General features: G+C 41.5%; 1 long non-coding RNA gene across 2 annotated transcripts in view; it reads right to left on the bottom strand.

Annotated features, from left to right (window-relative positions):
- The window catches only part of LOC308506782, a 56,987-nt gene that overhangs the window by 24,396 nt on the left and 13,405 nt on the right, over positions 1-19,186 (bottom strand). Inside the window, exons 4-6 of one of the 2 annotated variants that reach the window (XR_013994772.1) lie at positions 13,379-13,476; positions 5,931-6,094; positions 4,781-5,275 (exon numbers count right to left, since the gene is read on the bottom strand). This is a non-coding gene — a long non-coding RNA (uncharacterized lncRNA). Of the gene's footprint in view, positions 1-4,780; positions 5,276-5,930; positions 6,095-13,378; positions 13,477-19,186 lie in introns of those variants that run through there. The other variant, XR_013994771.1, reaches the window with a different exon arrangement.

The following is a 19,186-nucleotide window of genomic DNA, read 5'->3' on the forward strand; positions in this document are numbered from 1 at the left end:
CTCATGTCCTGCGGCTGCACCAGTAAAAAGCCAGGTGACTTGGGCCTGTCTTCCCTGTCACAGAGCACACTTATTCCCTGGGGCCTGACAAACTGCATGCATCAGTCAGTGACCTCCTCCTACGTGCAGGAGAAACACGACCAGCGTTCTGTTGAGGGGAGGGGTTCGGTCACTCCCACTGCCTACACTCTTGCCCCCCACTAACAATTTCATTTTGGTTTGTTTGGTGGAGACAGAGGGCCTAACAGGCAGCAACCTCAGAACCCCTCCTCCCTCACTCTTGACTTTCCCAAGCACCTTCACTGCTTGGCCTTTGGTCCCGGTCTGGCCGCTTGATCCTAGTTATGATTTTCTCTTTCCCTCAGTCACCTTCCAGGTAAACCAAGGAATAAGGCAGGCAGTCACCCTGATGAGACCTGGGTGGTCCCAGTTTTGTCAGTCACCCATCCAATCACAGTCTGTCTCATCGACAGAAGACAGGTCTCACCCTCCCTATTTTTATACTTTCCGCTTTTATTCTTAGAGAACATTCTGGAAGCACCTAACCCACAGATGTTCCCTAGATACTGACTGTGTCTAACATATGATGGTCTTGACAATAACTGCTCCGAGATACTTTTTTGGAAAAGCAAGATGTTAAATGAAACACAAGGAGCTGTAGTATTCTCCCACTGACCCTTCAAAACACTTCCCTTCCTGCCACCACTCAAAGCAGAAGGCAGGAGGCGACCTTCACAGAGGCCGAGCAGCTACAAGAGTCACTCACTTCCGGAGGCTGGAGAGAGAGGCTCCGTTCACCTTCCCTCACGTTCTATGTGCTAACAGAGGCTGAGAGGAGTGGGTGTGCACAGGTGTTCTCTGCGCGGCTCACCAGTGGGTTTCATTTACTTTTTCTGTTCCACTCTTGGAACACCTGACATCTCGCCCGAGGGTGGCCACGATCACTCATCGCCCTGAAGGCTTGTGCATTTTCTGCGTCCTCTTTCACAGCTGTACAAAAAGAATAAACACACTTGGTCTTGCTCCACTCTACAGCTATAAACCAAGGTCAGCTAAGAAAAAGGAAGACATTATTCAATGTACTGTTTCTCAGGCTTTAATCCTGGTTGCTGCAGTTTGGGTACTTCTCTGAAAGGTGATTCTTAATTATTTATATAATACAGAAAACACACAACACACCCTAAGCCTCTTTCAGTATGTGACTCACAACTTTTTTGTAGCCACATGCAAATTAAACAATTCTCTTTACACAATATTAGTGTAGTTTCGTGCTTAGCTATACTACAGCCATCCACTTAGAAATGTTACATAAAACTTTCAGGTGTTTCTGTGAGGATCATTGGTTCTGTGGACCCTTTTCAATAGATTTACTCATCCTCACCGCCCATCCCACCTTGACTCCTGATGCTTCCTCCCCTTCCTCACAAAATACTTAGGATGACTGCTTACACATCTGTGCTAGAGACCATATAGAGGACACGAATGGAAACATGCCTTACCTTGAAGTTTATAATTTTACAGAATACACCGAGATGTAACATATGAACAGCAAAGGAAGTAGAGCAAGTTACTGCAAAATGAGTAGATTAGATTTAGAATATCTGTATTCGGGGTAAGTGTATTTAGATTTCATAGAACTAGATGGGGCCAATAATCCCGACGTACAAGTACAGAACGGGCAGTAATCCAGTGGTGAAGAGACGGCATTGGAGCCAGGCAGGCCTTGGGCTCCCAGCGCAACTGCATCACTCACCTGCTTTGTGGCTAATTATGTGACCACATTCTTTGGAGCTTGGCATTCAGCCATCTAAGCCTCTTCTGTAAAGTGGGGCTAATAACACTTTCGTGCTTGTCGATTAAACGATATAAATCATAGGAAGCACTGAGCACAGTGCTGGGATGTAGTAAGAAATCAACAAATAGTTGTGTTTTAGAACTCCGGTGCTTTGTATTCATTCAAAGACTTTTCAGCTACATCATCTTACTTGATTTGGACATCATTTGGGTAGAGGAGACGAGATGGGTGTTATATACCCCTCACAAGCTCCCCACCTCCACTCACCCACCTTCCATCTAGCTGGAATGAACAGAAATGACGCGCTCAACGTAGCGACAGCACCAGCACCCAAACTGGTCTAGAGCTCCTCCCACTCTGTCACCGACTAGGAGGCGTGGCCATAGGCCATCGCAGGTCCCGAGGCAGTGATGTCCTGTACGCAATCACTGTTCTCTGACCTCCTGGGACAACTTTATAGAAAACACGGAAGATTTCAAGGACTGCTTGAGTGGTGGGGAAAAGGTGACTTTTAGATGAGGTAAAGAATTGGTACTTAGCCCTGCTTGGGGAGAAGGTTCGCCAGAGGTGAATTCGAAGGGGATAGATCCAAAGCCTAAGGAAATTTTAATCAAATATGCCTAAGAAGAATAGAGATTTATCGATTTTTTTCTGTAAATTCAGAATATTACCTCTCACATAACTAATGAAAATTAACTTGGGGTGGGGGGATGGGTGAAAAAGGTGAAGGGGAATATAGTCGATAATATTGTAGTAAGTTTGCACGGTGACGGTTATTAGAATTAGTGGGGTGATCACATCGTAAGGTATAGAAATGTCAAATTACTATATTGTACACCTGAAACTAATATAATATTGTATGTCAACTATACTTTTGAAAAATGTGATTTTCTACTGTTATTGGCCAGTGTATTCTTCCATGTTACTTTAAAAATGTAATGGAGGGCCGGCCCGTGGCTCAGGCGATTAGAGCTCTGTGCTCCTAACTCCGTAGGCTGCAGGTTCGAACCCCACATGGGCCACTGTGAGCTGCGCCCTCCACAACTAGATTGAAACTACTTAACTTAGAGCTGATGGGTCCTGGAAAAGCACATTTAAAATAAATAAAAGTTAAAAAAAATGTAATGGAAAAGCAGTAGAAATTGATATGTTTTGTATTTTTCAAGGATAATTCCTGTTGTTTAATTGCACCAAACTGGTATAAGGGAATTATTCCAAGTAAGGAGACCATCCTCTGAAAATATCAATTCTAATGCTTCACAAAGCAGACTATTGAATAAATTCACTTTTTGTTGTTGTTGTTGTTTTTACAGAACTGGACAGCAATATCAACTGGGAATCCTAGCTAGTCATCAAGCTATCCTAAAGATACTCAATTTCTTTTTTCTAAATACGTGACTATTTTCTCGTTTGCAACCCTGAGTGAAAATCCCCAAATATGCCTGGCCCCAAATTCCGTACAAAAATTTCCAAAGCAAATGACATTCATTCAATCTTACCCCTTAGCCTAGCTGACCACTTTCATTTTTCACTGAATTTTAATCAAGGTTACCAAATTTATGAGTTAATCTGAGTCAGCTTCTAAAGTATCACATTAACACCGAAGACATTTAAATACAAGGATTGAGACCAATATATCACCACTCACACACTCAGGCCTTTGTCCCTGTCTGTCTTCAGCCAAGTTACTATTATTTCTTATCTGGCATTTTACGATACCTTCTGAAATAGATTTCTTCACTTTAACTCTGCCACCTTCCATCGAGTCTCAGCACACAGGGGTCAAAGTGATATTTTTAAATAAATTAGATCATGTCATGTCCCAGCTTCAATTCCTCCAAGTGTTGACCACTGCACTCAAAATAAAATTCAAATTTCTCACCACGGCCTATGACAGCCTATGTGACCTGCTTTAGCTCTTTTCTTGTCTGTCTTCCCCTCATTTCTATGTTCCTTTCAACTCCGCCGGCTTCTCTGTGTTTCTCAAGGAAGTCTAGTGTGTCCCTTGCCCAGGTCTTCAGCCCTGGAACTCCCATCAGGAATACCTGACTCCTGGATTTCACATATCTGGATTCTGCTTTCTTCAGGTCTCAGCCATTCCCTGTTCAGCTCTGTAAAGTTGCCCCCAGACCACCCAGCCCCTCTCTGGAATGTGATCTTGTCTTATTTCCTCCATGGTACTTGCTACAAAGGACAATTATTTTATTTACAGCTGTCTCTCTGTTTGTCTTCCTTTCCCACTGGATTTCAGCTCATCGGGGATCTTGCCCTGTTCTCAGCATCCCTGAGAACTGTTCTGAGCACATATAGTAGGTAATAGCAGTTGAATTAATGACAAACTCTTACGAGCTGTATTTTAGAATAGAAAACAAGACATGAAATACTATAATTTTCCTGTTATGAATAAAAATTAGAACACATTAGGGATTAAAACACGTATGTGGGAAATTACAAGACCAGTACTAGAACCCTCTTCTCCTAAGTCTAAATTTCACATGGCCTATGCAGGATAGCGAGTTACCCTCAATTTTCCCTAATTCTTCAGCGAGCTTGATCACATATGTCCTCTTCCTTCCTTAAGCCATTTTTGCTAAGCTACTATTTCGTTCATTCATCACTGCTAACATCATTCACTTATTTCTGAGGCTTACTTGTTCTATTATTGACTCTCTGAAGTTTTGTGATGCTAGTTATGAAGACTATCCTATGAAAATAAACCCTGACATGTGAAAAAAGCCACAGTCTACAGCAAGTCACACAGTGCATCTATAACAAAGGCTCAGTTGTGCTGTTGCAAGGAAGAGTCAATAATTAGTAACACATTTCTAAAGGTCTCTCTTGCATAATTTTTGTGTCCAGATGTCTATGACATTTGGGTTCTAAAATAGAATTCCAAATACCACACATTCATGCACATTTTCCAAGAATAATTGGATGATTTTTGAGTCTTTCTATTTAATAAACATCAGGACTAAAGATGGACTACTTCACAATATCGAATTTATTCATTTTAAAACATCCATTTTGATGTGGAAAGTGTTTGGAATAAACACAATTAAAAGAGTGCCAGATTGTAAGTCCTTTGAAGTTTTTGTTTATGATATGTCTCTTCCAACTGCTAGTAGTGTAAAAATGGAAAGTAATTTACATAAAATTTTTCAATTCACATGTTCTTGGAGATTAACTATTAACAAGAATCCCCACGAAACCTTTTGGTGGAGCCCCATGGCCTGGATTATAAAGTCCAAGCAGTCTCATAAGGTACAGGCTCCCTCCCCGGGGTCGGCCCTGCCTACTTCTCAGCTCCAACAGTTCCGACTCCTCCAAAGTTTAAGCTCCAGCAACACGGAACTGTTTGTAATTCCTGGGCACAGCGCAAGCCTTCTGGCTTCAGTGTCTCTGTGCACGCTGCACCCTTTCCCTCCACTTCTTCCACCTTCGTTCTGTGCAGCCATGAAGTCCCAGCTCATGTGCCACTTCCTGTAGAAAACCATCTGTGATGCCCTCCAGCCGGGTGTGGTACTTCCGGGGGCCCGTAACTCCTTCACTGGACTGCACTGCGTTACAACTGTGGACGCCTGTCTCCCACGGGCCACGGACTACTAAAGGGATCTCATCTTTGTCTCCACAGCATCCAATAGGAGTTAAAGTTAAGGCGACGCATAAGGCATGTGCATCAGGAAATGACATTACAGAAAAGTGAAGGTTAGTCTGCAGTGACTGCTATGTCCAAGAAATCCTCGATTAATTAGAACCAACTAACTCTCTGAATTTATTGGAATTTGTAAAGAGAGAATATTTACACTGCTGATGCTTAAAAGAAGTCTCAGGAAGAAAATGTTTTTACCAAGAAAATTAAAGAAAAAATAAAAAGGTAATTTCTAGGGTATGTCATAGCATAAGCAAGAGTTAGCACAATCTGCTAAACCTTCTACATCGATTCCAGGGGCCACCTCAAGACTATTTAAAAACTACCGGGGTCCCTCAAAACTATTTAAAAAGATCTTTAATTTACTATAGTCTAAATATCAATGTATGTATAATTCAATAATGATGCTGCCTTAATACTTTAAATGTATGTTAATATTTGAGGTTAACAAAAAAATAAATCCATTTAAAGCAATATTTAACTCACAGAGCCGATGTCATTATACATATATTTTCTCAGTCCCCGTGGTCAGACCTTCATCTAACAAACGTTCACATGTGCCAGCCTAATATGTGCCAGACCCTCCGCAGGCCCTGGGAACTCCATGGTGAACAAGTTAGATGTGGCTCCTGCTCTCTGGTGTTTACAGTCTAGTAGGAAAGAGACAACAAACAAATAATGAATAACAAATTGGGTGAGCCCTAGGAAAGAAAACACTGAGAGCTATGTTAGAAAACAACAGGAGAGGAGGAGACAGATATTCAAGCACGGCTTTTCCAGGCAAGTGGCTTTTAGACTCAGATTTAAGTTCTAAGAAGCAGCCAGCACGGAAAGAGGTGAGGGAATAGCGTTCCAGATAGAGGGATCAGCGCATGCAAAGGCCCAGCCAAGAAAGCAGCTCAGGTGTATGAGGAACTGAAATAAAGCCAGCGTGGATTCAGCACTCCTGACAAGCAGTGGGGTGAAGTTAGAGATGTAGGCAAGGCCAGACTGTCCAGTATGAGACACTGTACGTGTGGGATTTCCTTGTAATTACAGTAGGAAAGAGTGGAGAGGGGTAGGCCACTGTCTATCTAAATTACGTCAGACAATAGTAGCTTGCGCTGCATGCAAGTTAGCATTTCATTGTGTTTCTCGGATACGCAAGTAACATTTATGAAAATATTTCTCTCTCAGGATACAAAAAGAACACTGGTATCCTAAACATTTTCCCCAAATGTGAACAGTTTCTTCAAACAGAGCGAGTCAACTGGGTACTAATAGAAGCCTGGACCTTCATGGTCCTCTTTTTTTTTTTTTTTAATTAATTTTATTGGGGTGACAATTGTTAGTAAATTTACATAGATTTCAGGTGTACAATTCTGTATTACATCGTCTATAAATCCCATTGTGTGTTCACCACCCAGAGTCAGTTCTCCTTCCATCACCATATATTTGATCCCCTTTACCCTCATGACCCACCCCCTTACCCTCTGGTAACCACTAAATTATTGTCTGTGTCTATGAGTTTTTGTTTCTCATTTGTTTGTCTTGTTCTTTTTGGTTTATATACCACATATCAGTGAAATCATAGGGTTCTCTGCTTTTTCTGTCTGACTTATTTCACTTAGCATTATTCTCTCGAGATCCATCCATGTTGTCACAAATGCTCCTATATCATCTTGCCTTAACGCCGAATAGTATTCCATTGTGTATATGTACATGGTCCTCTTTTTGACCAGCCTCTAACGGATACCCACAGAGAAAAAAGGGCTAGTGACATTAGACTCCAAAGGGCAAATTGTTTCCTCTTCCGCTTGGTGATTGTCCTGGCCAGGACAATTCCAATGGGGTCCACCTGAGACAGAGCTTGAGGCACTGAAGCCAGAGACGAATTTCGCTGTCTTCACATTTGAATTCCACAAGATCACTGGGTAATGTTCACTCTAAATTTGTTCTCCTTCTTGCTTCTCACATAAGCTGAATGTTTGCGCCCCTCAGGCATTCTCCCAAATGAGGGGGAAGCTACGTTTCTATATCCTTTTGTGTGTGAAGGAGAGTCTCCAACTTGAAGAATATAGTGGTGACACGTGTACCCTAATGAGTGCGTATTATAGAGTATTTTCTGATTTTGAAGCACCTTCACCCATTGGTGAAGGCACGAATCCTGAAACTGCTGGCATCTGCCCTCTTTGGTCCTCCAAGGAGAGACTGAGAAATCAGCTGTCAGTGATTTCCCTGGGGTCTCGGAAGCTTTGGTGATGCAAGCACTTTTCTTCATGGGTTAAATTTAAGAGGAAAGAAAAATCTGCTGAGTTTGTGTTTTTGATGGCAATAAGCCAATTTTCCTTTCCATATGCTGCTTGCCCTGGGGCACCCACAAGGGACATGGGATTTACTTCCACTGAAGGAGAAGCCTTAGAGCACGGGGGTGTGGGGGAGGAATGAATGAGACAGGTCCACACGGTTAGCTATTTACTGTGATCTGCAGAAGCATATGAAAATTGGGACTGGAGGCTGGCAAGGAGGAATTTCCACAGTCAGGCTGGCATTCATGAAAGCAAGATTTTCTTGAATTATTATGCCAAACAGGTTGCTGGAAGGTCAAGACCAGGCACGTTTGAAGCACAGGCCCCCGCTAAGCTCACACTCTGGTGGGGTTTCACACGAAGAAGTGAGCCACAGCCTGTGAAGTGCTCTGCAGAGGGAAAAAGAGACTACTGTGATAGCACAGGAAGGGGTTGGGGCCTGTGGAGAGAGAGGTTTCCCGGAGGAAGTCCTTTCTCAACCGAGATCTAAATAACGAAGACGGGAATGTCAGGCACAGGCATGGGGTGGGGTGGGCGAGAAGGGGGAACAAGGAGGAGGAAGTGTTTACATAAAATATAGGTAAGTGGGAGGTGTACTCCAGGACCTGAAACTAACTCAATATGCTGCACAGGGAGCATGCGGAGTGGGCCAGGCGTGATAAAGAGAGGAGGCTATAGATGTGTGTCCAATTACGCAGGGCCTTACAGGGCCAGCTAAAGATTGATCGGAGGACAGTGGGAACCCAACAAGGATTTTAAGGAGAATGATCAATCGAGAAAGATTAGGCATCAGCGTGGAGAATGGATTGGAGGGGTCAGCAGGTAAAAGGGGAAGCCAACAGGAAGCTGTTGCCATAATGCTAGTGACAGAAAATGACCTGAACCAAGGGATGGTGGGTCGGGTACCGCGGATGGAATTAGGAAGCGAAAATAATGAGGTCTGATTATCAGTTGGGAGGAGGCCTATGCTTCCTGGACTTCTGCTCTACAGAGGTGGTGGAGGACGTGTCTGTCCTGTAGGAGGGAGCCCCCGTCAGCCGGCTCACCAAGCCGGGCTCTCTCCTCGACTGCAGATCACGTTGTGCTGAAAGGGAAACTGGGGCAGCCAAAACACAGCTGTGAATGGAGAATCACAGTATTTCCCAAGATGGTCTTGCTGCATGCCTAGCCTCCCGAGACAGCTCCTCTGGTCCAGCACTTCTACAGAGAAGACTGTCCCACTTTGGACCATACATGATGGGTACCCTACTTACGGGGGATTTCCCTTACAAGGGAAAGGAAGTTAATTCTTTCCTGCAACACAAACTTCACTGGGGTTGCCATCGTAACCTACTGTGTAAAAGGATGACTTGGCTGAACTAATTTAGCAATAAATAATTTATTATTCATATCATTTATTTGAGTGAAATTACTGTACAAGAAATTCTAAATTATACCTATCCTGATTGAAAAAAGTTCAAGTACTTGTTGAACTTTGGGAAGTATTTTATCCCAACCTGCCATTTTATTTTTTAAATTGTGTAAGTGATTCTGAATATTCCATAAAGGTTTAATAAACCACGGACCTGGCTACAGTATTATAAATGTTTTGCAAAGCCTTTTTTTTATATAGATGTGATTTATTACAGATGAGATTATTCTTAGGATATAGGTTAAGGAAGGCCCATTATATCCTAAAGTGAATAGTTGATTTCAGAAATGGAAAGAGATTTCCAGGCTATCTGAACATAGGGGAACTATTCTATAGCTCTGTCTTAAATATCTTAAAATCTATTTAAATATTTTTATCTACATACCTCAATTATATACCTATAGCCCATCTCCTTCCAAAAACTATACAAGATAACTCCAAAAGCTTCAGCTGCCATTCGAAACCAGTTTTTCATAGAAGTTGATATGTTTCTAACTGCAAAAGCTTTTTGAAAGATAACTTATTCAGTCTGCCCGAATATTTCACTTTCAAACAGATTGCATTCCAAAAATGCGTATAACGATGGTTGGCTCTTTGGAAGCTGGAATACGTTTTTCTTCCAGAAACACTGCTATGGTTGAGTTCCCAGGCAAGTGCACAAAAGCCTGGTCAACCTTGGATGTGTATATTACTTGTTTGCATTCTGGGTCTTACAAGTATGACTGAGGAGAGTAGAATAAAGAGACTTTTCCCCACCCACCACCACTATTTTCTATACGAAGAGGAAAATTCTAGAAATGTGAAGTCTGGCTTGTTGGCGCCGCCTCTTTCTCCCCGTTCTCTCCTGGTGGTGCTTCTGTGCTGCCTGCAGTGCTTCCCTCCATTTGGGCCTGTTCCACCTCCTTAAAAATGTCATATTTCCCATTGATTGTTTTTCTCTTTCCTAATAAAACTCCTATGCCCTCAGTGTAGTTCTCTTAACTTCACATTAAAACATTCTAATTAAACACCCATATGTGAATGATTAATGGATTTGGAATATTTTCAGAGCTCTTCTTTAAAGAGATAGGGAATATATACTATTTCAAATGTTTATGTTTTTTGGAGGAAGCACAGAATGCAACTTAACAATAGAAAGGGAGGAAACTCAGTTTAGGACAAGATACTTTTGGACCAGAGCCTCCAAAGTTCTATTCTTTAAATTCCTACTTTTATTATTATTTTTTTTTATTTACAACGTCTGCCTTCACTTTTCAATGACAGCAACAACAGACATTAGTATACCACTTCATAAAATGCTTTCGCAGACATCTGAACCTGGAAGGTATCATTCCTCTGTAACAGAAAGGGACACCACGGCGAGGGCAGCAAAGTGCCCCACTGAGGGTCTCCAGTTCAGACTGGAAGGGACCCAGTACCGGAGCCTCAGCTCCGGGGCCACGTCTGCTGCATTCAGAAGCAGTTCCCAAAGTTCCCAGCACCTCCAGGCTGACAGTGAAGGTTCTGGAACTCCTGGTGAAGGGAAGGGCATGGAGAGTCAGGGCTTTAGTTCAGGACTGCCTTCCCTAGAAAACCGCTTTTGTCAGAATGTAGGCATGTCTCCTGTACGAAATGGTTTCTGTACTAATTAATAGCTGACGTAAACTTAGATCTGGTCAGAAAGGATAGAGGGAGTCAGGAGTAATGGAAAACTTGCACATTCAAGGAATATATTTACGACATATGTAAATACACATACATGTTACACATGTATTTATATATGTATTACATTGCATATCAGAGAACCTAATTCAGTATCTATCATAACTGGTTTTAATTTTCCATTATTGATGAGACAATGACGTCATATAATCTATGAATAAATGTCAGTGTTTAGGAAACACTCAGAGAACATGCACTAGACCAAACAGTCAAGAAGGGGGGGGAGGGAGCAGGAGGCCATAGTATTCAGAGTTGTAATCAGAATGAAAATGAGGCCTGTCAAAATAAAAGAGAGTCTTTGGAAGAAAGAAAGTGCCTTGAAGGCTAGCTGTGACCCTGGCATGGAAACTCTTTCTGTTCCTGAATGATGTGCACGGACCTGTTAGAAGACAGGTCACTTTCTCTTGGGGGCCAATCCAACTAATCAGTGGTGAGAAAGATTGCCTGGGAAAACACAGATGCTCAGAAGTCAGCCTCAGCTTTGAGCAGGAATTCCAAGCAACTATCCAGTGCTCAGAACCATGAGCCTTGGAAACTCGCTTTGGTCTGCTCTGTCCTAGAAGCAAGAGCTCTGAAAAGGCAATACGGAAAGAGCACGATCAAATAATTAATTCCAAATAATTCCTTCCATATGAAAAAATTTAAAGAGACACTTAGACTTAAAAATAATATTAGGCAAACATTTGTGAAAAGCTTCTCACCCAGGAACAAAACGTTGCAACTGTGAGATTAAAGGAAGGTACCAACTAGACTGTTGCCTGCATTCAAAAAAGTGAGTCACAGGATCTTGTGGCAAAGCATGGGGAGGGTGGTGGGGAGTGAGCAGAAAGAGCTAAGGAGGGCTCTAGTGGTGTTTTTTTTTTTTTAATTGCTGATAATCTAGCAAACATATCTAGATTGGAGAAAATCTCAACAATGAAAAGTTAATCCGTTTACTTTGAACAAAGGCTGGGGCTTGAACCAGGAGATAGGCTAGAGTCTGTCATTATTTGGGAGTGATTGGATTTATCTGAAATTCAGAAACTCCTCAAAGAATTAGCGCAAGGGTTAAATCAGAGCAAAAGAAGCATTTTTCTTTCTTTTTCTTTTAGTTTTGTTTTGTCAGATAGGAGAGCCTGTTTGTACAGAAGCGTATTCGGGATCACTAAGGTATAGGAAATTCACTAAGATTAATTTCCTGTACTACATTTTATTAGTAAAAGAAAGATTACAAAATCAAAGGCATTTCTATGCAATTGTTATCCTTAATTTTCTTTACTCAGTTAGTTTGTCATTATTTATTTAGACATAAAAATACTCTGAGTCTCTGTAACCTTCAATTCCAGTGTAAATTATGATTCTGTTCTGTTATTTTCCATCAACGTACTTTGCTTATGTCAGCACATAATTCTCATAGTTTGATAAAGGAGCTCCTTCTGTATTTAAAAAGCCATTTACAGAGCAAGTATATCTTTGAATGAAAATAATAATGAAGTTTTGGAGCAATTTATATTCAAATCTGCTACCTACATAAATGTATGCTAAGAGCTCAATATTTTTTGCTTAATGACTATTTCTCGAATACATGAATTTTATATTGAGAATTTAAGAAGAAGGCAAAATGTTTTCAGAGGCCCATTTGGTTGGATACGACAGGAGACAGAACAGATCCAAGGAGCAGAAGCAATGAAGTCCCACTGGTAGCAGAGAAACTCAGTCCTCTTACTTTAACAAGGCTCGAGGGGTGATGGTAAGACTCAGAGTGTACGCAGCAGTTTGTAGTTTACCAAGTTTGTCCAAGGTATTATTTCATAGGTCTTCACCATGTCTACCTCCAGAATATGTCCTAAGTATGTCTACTTCTCTCTCTCCCCCTACACTGCCATTCACTCTTTTGGGTTACCTTTGACGGCTTTTATTTTACTCCCTCATCCACACCACTGATAGAACAGCTGAAATCAGATTATGTCACTCCCTGGTTTAAAGGCCTGGGCTATCCCATAAGCCTTCACAGAACAGGCCTAAAGGGCCCTAGGGATCTGGCCCATTTACCTCCACATAACCTCACCTCATTCTCCTTGCTCTCCCACTTCACTCCTGGCAAGATTCTTCTTTTAATTCTCCAATATTATTAATCCTTTCGCCTCTCACAGCTTCTACACTCTGTTCTACTCAAACAACTCATTGCCTGCCATTACCTACGCTAGTCCCTCCTCAATTTTTGGCAAAAATATTATTATACTCTTTTGTAAAGTTTCTTTTTCTTGCTCTTTTGTGTTCTTCATACCATTTGTCCCAGTTTGTAACTGCTTTGCTTACTTTTAATTTCCTTAGTGTTTCTGTCTTTCCCCTGCCAGCTCCATGACCACGGAGACGATGCCCGTCTTGTTCTGATGAGCGCCCAGTATCTAACACAGAGCCCGGTGAGTAGTACGTACGCAATAAAAACTCATTACATGAGAATTCATAAACGAAGCAATGAACAGGAACCCTGTGAAGTCCCCTGTCCACGCGCTTTTCAAAGAGGACAACATTCTTTACCGACAATCACATACCAGTTTGGTGGTGAACCAAGTGGACGTCAAGCCCTGTGGTTAATAGTTTAGGGCTCAATCCTGCTCAGAGGAGCTGTCTCCTCCTCCTGCCACACAACCTGGTAGAGAAAATGAATAATAGGAGGAAAGCTGAAACAGTCATGGAGCATGAAAGGCACAAATAATAGATAAAGCCACCTTCAATTTGGCCATTGAAATGAAATCATAGAGCAGTCAAGTTAACCTTCTGAATTTTAAGATTAACAATCAACCAATGAGAAGAAGAAAGGCTTCTGAGCTCTAAGCTGAACACCTTGTCCAAACTGAGAGGTGACGTAGTAACTCCAGAAAAGGAACCCAAGACGGGCGGCTCCCAGCACACACAATAAATTTCAAACCTCATAGGATCACAGACAAAAAGTACGTGTTTATCTATTAGTTAGAACAGTTTTAGTTGCAAGAGACACAGACACAATCTAACATGCTCAACCAAAGAGGGGACTTGATTGGGAGGATTCCGGAGTGTTTTAGGAAACGTAAAGAGATTGATGTGGATCCTGGGTAATTGGACCCAGGGACCGGAATCATGTAAATATCCAGGCTCTTCTCCGTTCCTTTACATGGCTACTTCCCCTTCTTTCTCTTATATTAATAATTTAATTTTCATAACCTACCGTGTTTCTTAGAAAATAAGACCTAGCCGGACCTTCAGCTCTAATGCGTCATTTGGAGCAAAAATTAATATAAAATCCAATCTTATTTTAATGTAATATAAGACTGGGTCTAATATATCCTGTCCTGTCCTGTCCTGTCCTATCCTATCATACGGGGTAGTATAATGCAATATAATACCGGGTCTTATATTAATTTTTACTGCAAAAGACGCATTAGAGCTGATAGTCTGGCTAGGTCTTATTTTCCGGGAAATATGGTATACCCCCCCCCACCACCAATCACTCCCCATTGGCACTGGATAATTTTGAAGCAAATTCCATACATAATTTCAATTCAGCCATCAATTTTTCAGCGCATATCTCTAAAAGAGAATTTTTAACATAATGGCAACACCATCATTAGACCTAACAACTGACAATAATTCCTTAATATCATCAAATATCTAGTCAGCATTAAAATTTATAGCTGTTGTCTAACTTTTTTCCCCATGTCAGAGAGCCAGTGATTAAACATTTACCAGCACACCACTGCTTCTACCACATCTCATTTGACCAGCCGCATTTCAAGTGCTCAGTAACCATGTGTGGGTGGTGGATATTCTATTGCATAGCCCACTAGGGGTTTGCAAATGAGTGTAATCTAGTCTATCATTCCTTCTTCGTTTATTAGCTGCAATAGTTCTATAGAGAAAAAAATTTCTTCATTAACTGTTTAGCTACCCTAATGTACAGTAAATTCAAGGAAGGCAAGGTAAATCTTTTATTAACTATTGTTCAAAATAATGAGTTGGTTCCCTAGTGAAAGTAACCAATTAATATTTTTTGTATCATTGTGAACTGATAGATTCTAGCATATTTGATTGTTTCAATCCATTGCACTTATTTTTATTGATGCTCAAATCGTCCCCTCTTTGGCCAGCGGAAACCTCTTCAAGTTCAGAGCCCAAACTTTAAACCACTACATTACCACTAACACCATCCAGACTTTACATCTTATAATCTCAACCGTTAGAAAGCATTTGACCTTATTTTCTAGATCAAAAGTTCAAAAAGTATTCATTGACCACATGAACCTGGTAGCTCCGTTAGGAATCAAGGGAGGGAGGGGCCGTCTCACAAGAAGGATTGCTTGGTGGCAAAACAATAGATCTCCACCATAACATATTTAAAATGTTACACAGACAAATTTAAAGCACATCATCCCCTTATGTTACTGATGCATTGCTTTGTTTATTCACCAATACATATTTATTAAAAATGTATGATATTCATGCCACTATTACTCTGTAAAAATTAGTTAAAGGAAACATAAACCTATGTGAAATGCCTGACTCCCTAAAAACTTTATGAAACTGAAAGAGAATATTAAAAACAGCGAAATCCTTTAGAAAGTAACACAGAAGGCATAATTGCACGTAGTATACATTTAAGAAGACAGAGCAACTTCTCGTTTCATGTGAGTTCAAGAAAGAGGCATTTTGCCTAGGGCTGTCCCTTTGCTGTAAAAAGTACGGTTTACACTAAACGATCCCGTTTTCAATTCATCTAATGTAAAAATGAAATGGAAGAATAAAGAGCTCTAACTGGTCCCTCTCACTGAAGTCTCTGAGGGCACTAACAGTGATCCACCATCTCTGTGAATCACCCAAAGATGGCGCAGATCAGTATTTTAGTCACAGTCACATGCTTGCATAATTTTCAATGAACAAAATAGGAAGAACCTGTTTCCTAGTAAAAATAGAATACAAAATGTTCAAAGAGTGAATTATTAAAATTCATCAGGTACTCCAAAATAAGCAAAGACGTATTTCCATGATTTTCCTTTTAAAAACAACACTATCCAAAAAGGTTTCAAACCTGATGGTTAAAATCCTGGTTCTTTCGTAATATTTAAGGTTTTTCAATAAAATCCTTGCACAAGTACATGTGTGGACGATTTTACAAACACGCAGAATCATAAACCATGTTAGCAGAGGAAATAAGTAATTAACCTGGGGGAATGGACAGGGAAAGTTACCAGGCAAAGGGAGGCCTAGATTCCAAGACTGCAAATGAGAAAGTGGTGTCCTGTTCATTTTATTTTAGAACCTCGGCTATCAGCTAATTGTTCTGCTGCAGGCACCAATAATGATACATTCCGTCATTCTTTTCAGTCAACACCTACAGAAGGATTCCCAGAGTAAAGCACTATGCTAGAGTGTCACGGATACAAAGGTAAATGGGACATGATGGCCCTTTAGAGAGTTCATAGCATGAGTTCATAGAGACAAGCATGCTGATACAGTGGGGTACAGGCAAGACGACCAGGGGTCCTGGGGATTCAGAGGCACACAGGTGTGTGCATGTGTGTGTGTGTATGCGCATGCACGCACACAGGTAGGCAGAAAAGACTTTCTAGGAAGAGATAGTAGCTGAGGTAGGTTTTATTCAAGAAAAATCAGGAATTAACCAAACGATGAGGAAGAGGATAAAAAGGGGGAGGGTGCTCCAGAGGCAGAGACAGAAGAGAAACAGCACCCTTGCTAGAGAGCTCTTTGCAAGACAAGAGGTGGAGGGAGTTTAAAATACAAAGTTAGACGGGGCAAGATCAGAGAATTCATGAATTGCATGTTAAGGAGTTGGAACCTTATCTGACAAGCAGTGAGGAGTCACTGAACGTTTTAAATAGGGAGACAAAGTGGTAAGATGTGGACGGAGACTAGTTAGGAGGACATTGCCAGGAGGGAGGGAGGTGGAGAGCCTAGGCAGGGGCAGCGAGAGAGAGGTGGAGAGGAGGAAAAGGATTCAGCCACGCTTCAGGAGCTGGTGACTGAGACTAAGGCTTGGTGGTTGACTGCATGTCCAATGTAGGAAATGCAAGAGTGAAAGACAGCTGGAAAGCGTAGCATCAACGCCAAGTACAAGAGGAGAAGGAGTAGGTTTGACAGGAAGTGATGGCTTCAGTGATTTCCGACTTGTTGAGTCCGAGGTGTTCCTGGATACGTGAAGCAAACAGATAGCAGACAACCAGCAGCTCTGGAGAAAGTCTGGGGTGTAGCTACAGACCAAGTGATAGTTAAAACTGTGTCAGTGGTCTAGTCATGCAGAAAGAAGGTGGAGTGAGAATGCCTCTCTCTCAGCTCACTAAAGCGATACTGTAAGTGCTTACGTCCACCATTCACTGCGAGCTTTAGACACAGAACCTGTCATGAGTGGGTCAACCTACCTGACTTGTCATTGATTTACGTATCCTTGAGGCCGTTCTCCAAAGCCTCTGCACAGAGGCTCATGTTGAGTGAAGGAGCACAGAACAACAATAAAAGAGTCTAAAACTGAACGTCCCAACAGTTCTTCGGGCCTATTTCTGACATTCCAGGGGCGCGACAATACCCCCAACATACTAACTCCCTTAGTTCAGCTTTTATACCAAACTCTACCTGTCTAGCAAAGATGTCACTAAATTTTCAGTGACCCAGCTCTTCATCTATTAATAAATCATTTGACAATATGCTGTCAAAGTAACATTTAGCAATTGCACCATAAGATTTCTTGTGGAACTTTGAAAGTGGCAGCTGAATTTGATTAATTAAAAAATAACACCTCTGTTGTAGGCATTTCGACTTTTACATGAAATCAAAACTATTTTCTGAGCAGCTTCAAGGGAAAAACCATGAACTCTTGTAATAACATTTCAGAACCGTGTGTGGCAATCATGCAGATTAGCACTCACACAATTTCCAAAAGCTACTAAAAACAGACCTTGTGCAATTGTGCAAAATGAGTGGGTGGACATATTCTTTTTTTTTTTTTTAAGTAGGGCCATGACCTCTGAGGTTTTCTGCTGTCTTCGCTATGATCTATAAACTGAACAAAACGCTGTTTTCTTTCTTGCAGGACTAGTCTGTGAGTCTGGGCCCAAGACATCACACAGGATGAAGGCATGCCTCTCACTGTTAACGTCCAGGATGGGCTACCTGTCCTCCTCTCCCACATCCAAGCTCCACGGCAAACAATGTGTGACAGCAATCACAGTTCTAACTCCCAGCAATTCCACTTGCCACGGCGTTTTCTGATGCTTTGGGACACTGCTTCAGAGTCGTCCTGTCCACACTGCTCAGCAATAACTAAATTACTACCAACGAGCTGGAGTGCCGTCGCTGCACAAGACCTTCCTTTTACCCAGTTGATTTAAGGCAGGCATCCAGTGTGTTTTCCTTGAGTTAAAAAAGTGAACTGAGTATGTGAAAATAGCCCGAGTCGTGCTCCTCCTTCAAAGAGTTCACAGTGGAGTAAGGTAGTCAGACACGTGAGACTAATGAAACAAGGGAGGTTCTGTCATATTTATAGTTTAATCTGAATTTACAGTTAAAACAAGCAAAGGGAGATGAAACACACACTCTTGGTCCATGTCATGCTTTGGAAGTACATAGAGCCCAAAGCTCGTGCCTCCTCCCCAGACAGATCCCCATGAGACCGGGGCGGATCATCTCATTTCACTCCATTACATAGGTGTATTGAGTTACCTCTTTGAAACGTCACAATCCACAGGACTGAATGCTAACAAGAAATGCCACGACTTAGCTGGTTAGACGTAAGGAGCCACAGTAAGCTGCTTTACTAGAAATCCTGTATTTAACACAAGCAAATCCAAGCACAGCACTGGGGCACGTAAAGTTACCATATGAGATATCGAAGAAAACTTCCGTGATCCTCAGAGTGAATCTCGAAAGTACAAGGTCCAACAACAGACTCAACTCAAAGAGAGATGTGGAGAAAGTGGAAGGGATTCAACAGGGAGCCACAGAGATGATTAAAGGGTTGGAAAAAATAGGAGCTAGAAATTATTTAGCCTAAGTTAGAGAAGACTACCAGGTTGCTTAATAACAGTATTCAAGCATGAGAAGGGTGGTTCTATACAAGATGATGAACAGCTGCTTTCTATCTCAACTGGGGAGTGAACAGAAGAAACTGACTTAGATTACAGCAGGAGAGATCTAAGTTAGACATAAAAAAGAACTTTTGAGAATGAGGATTATCGGATGAGAAACCTTCTCAGGATCCTCTTCTTGTACCTGTTCATCAAATGATGCTGTTTCACGGGGTTCTTTTTAAATTCTGTACCTCATCTCACTTGACACGTTCTCCTGAGTTGACTGCATTTACTCCGATTTTAATT

The sequence above is a fragment of the Rhinolophus hipposideros genome (assembly GCF_964194185.1).
Source record: "Rhinolophus hipposideros genome assembly, chromosome: 13".
NCBI lineage: Eukaryota > Metazoa > Chordata > Mammalia > Chiroptera > Rhinolophidae > Rhinolophus > Rhinolophus hipposideros.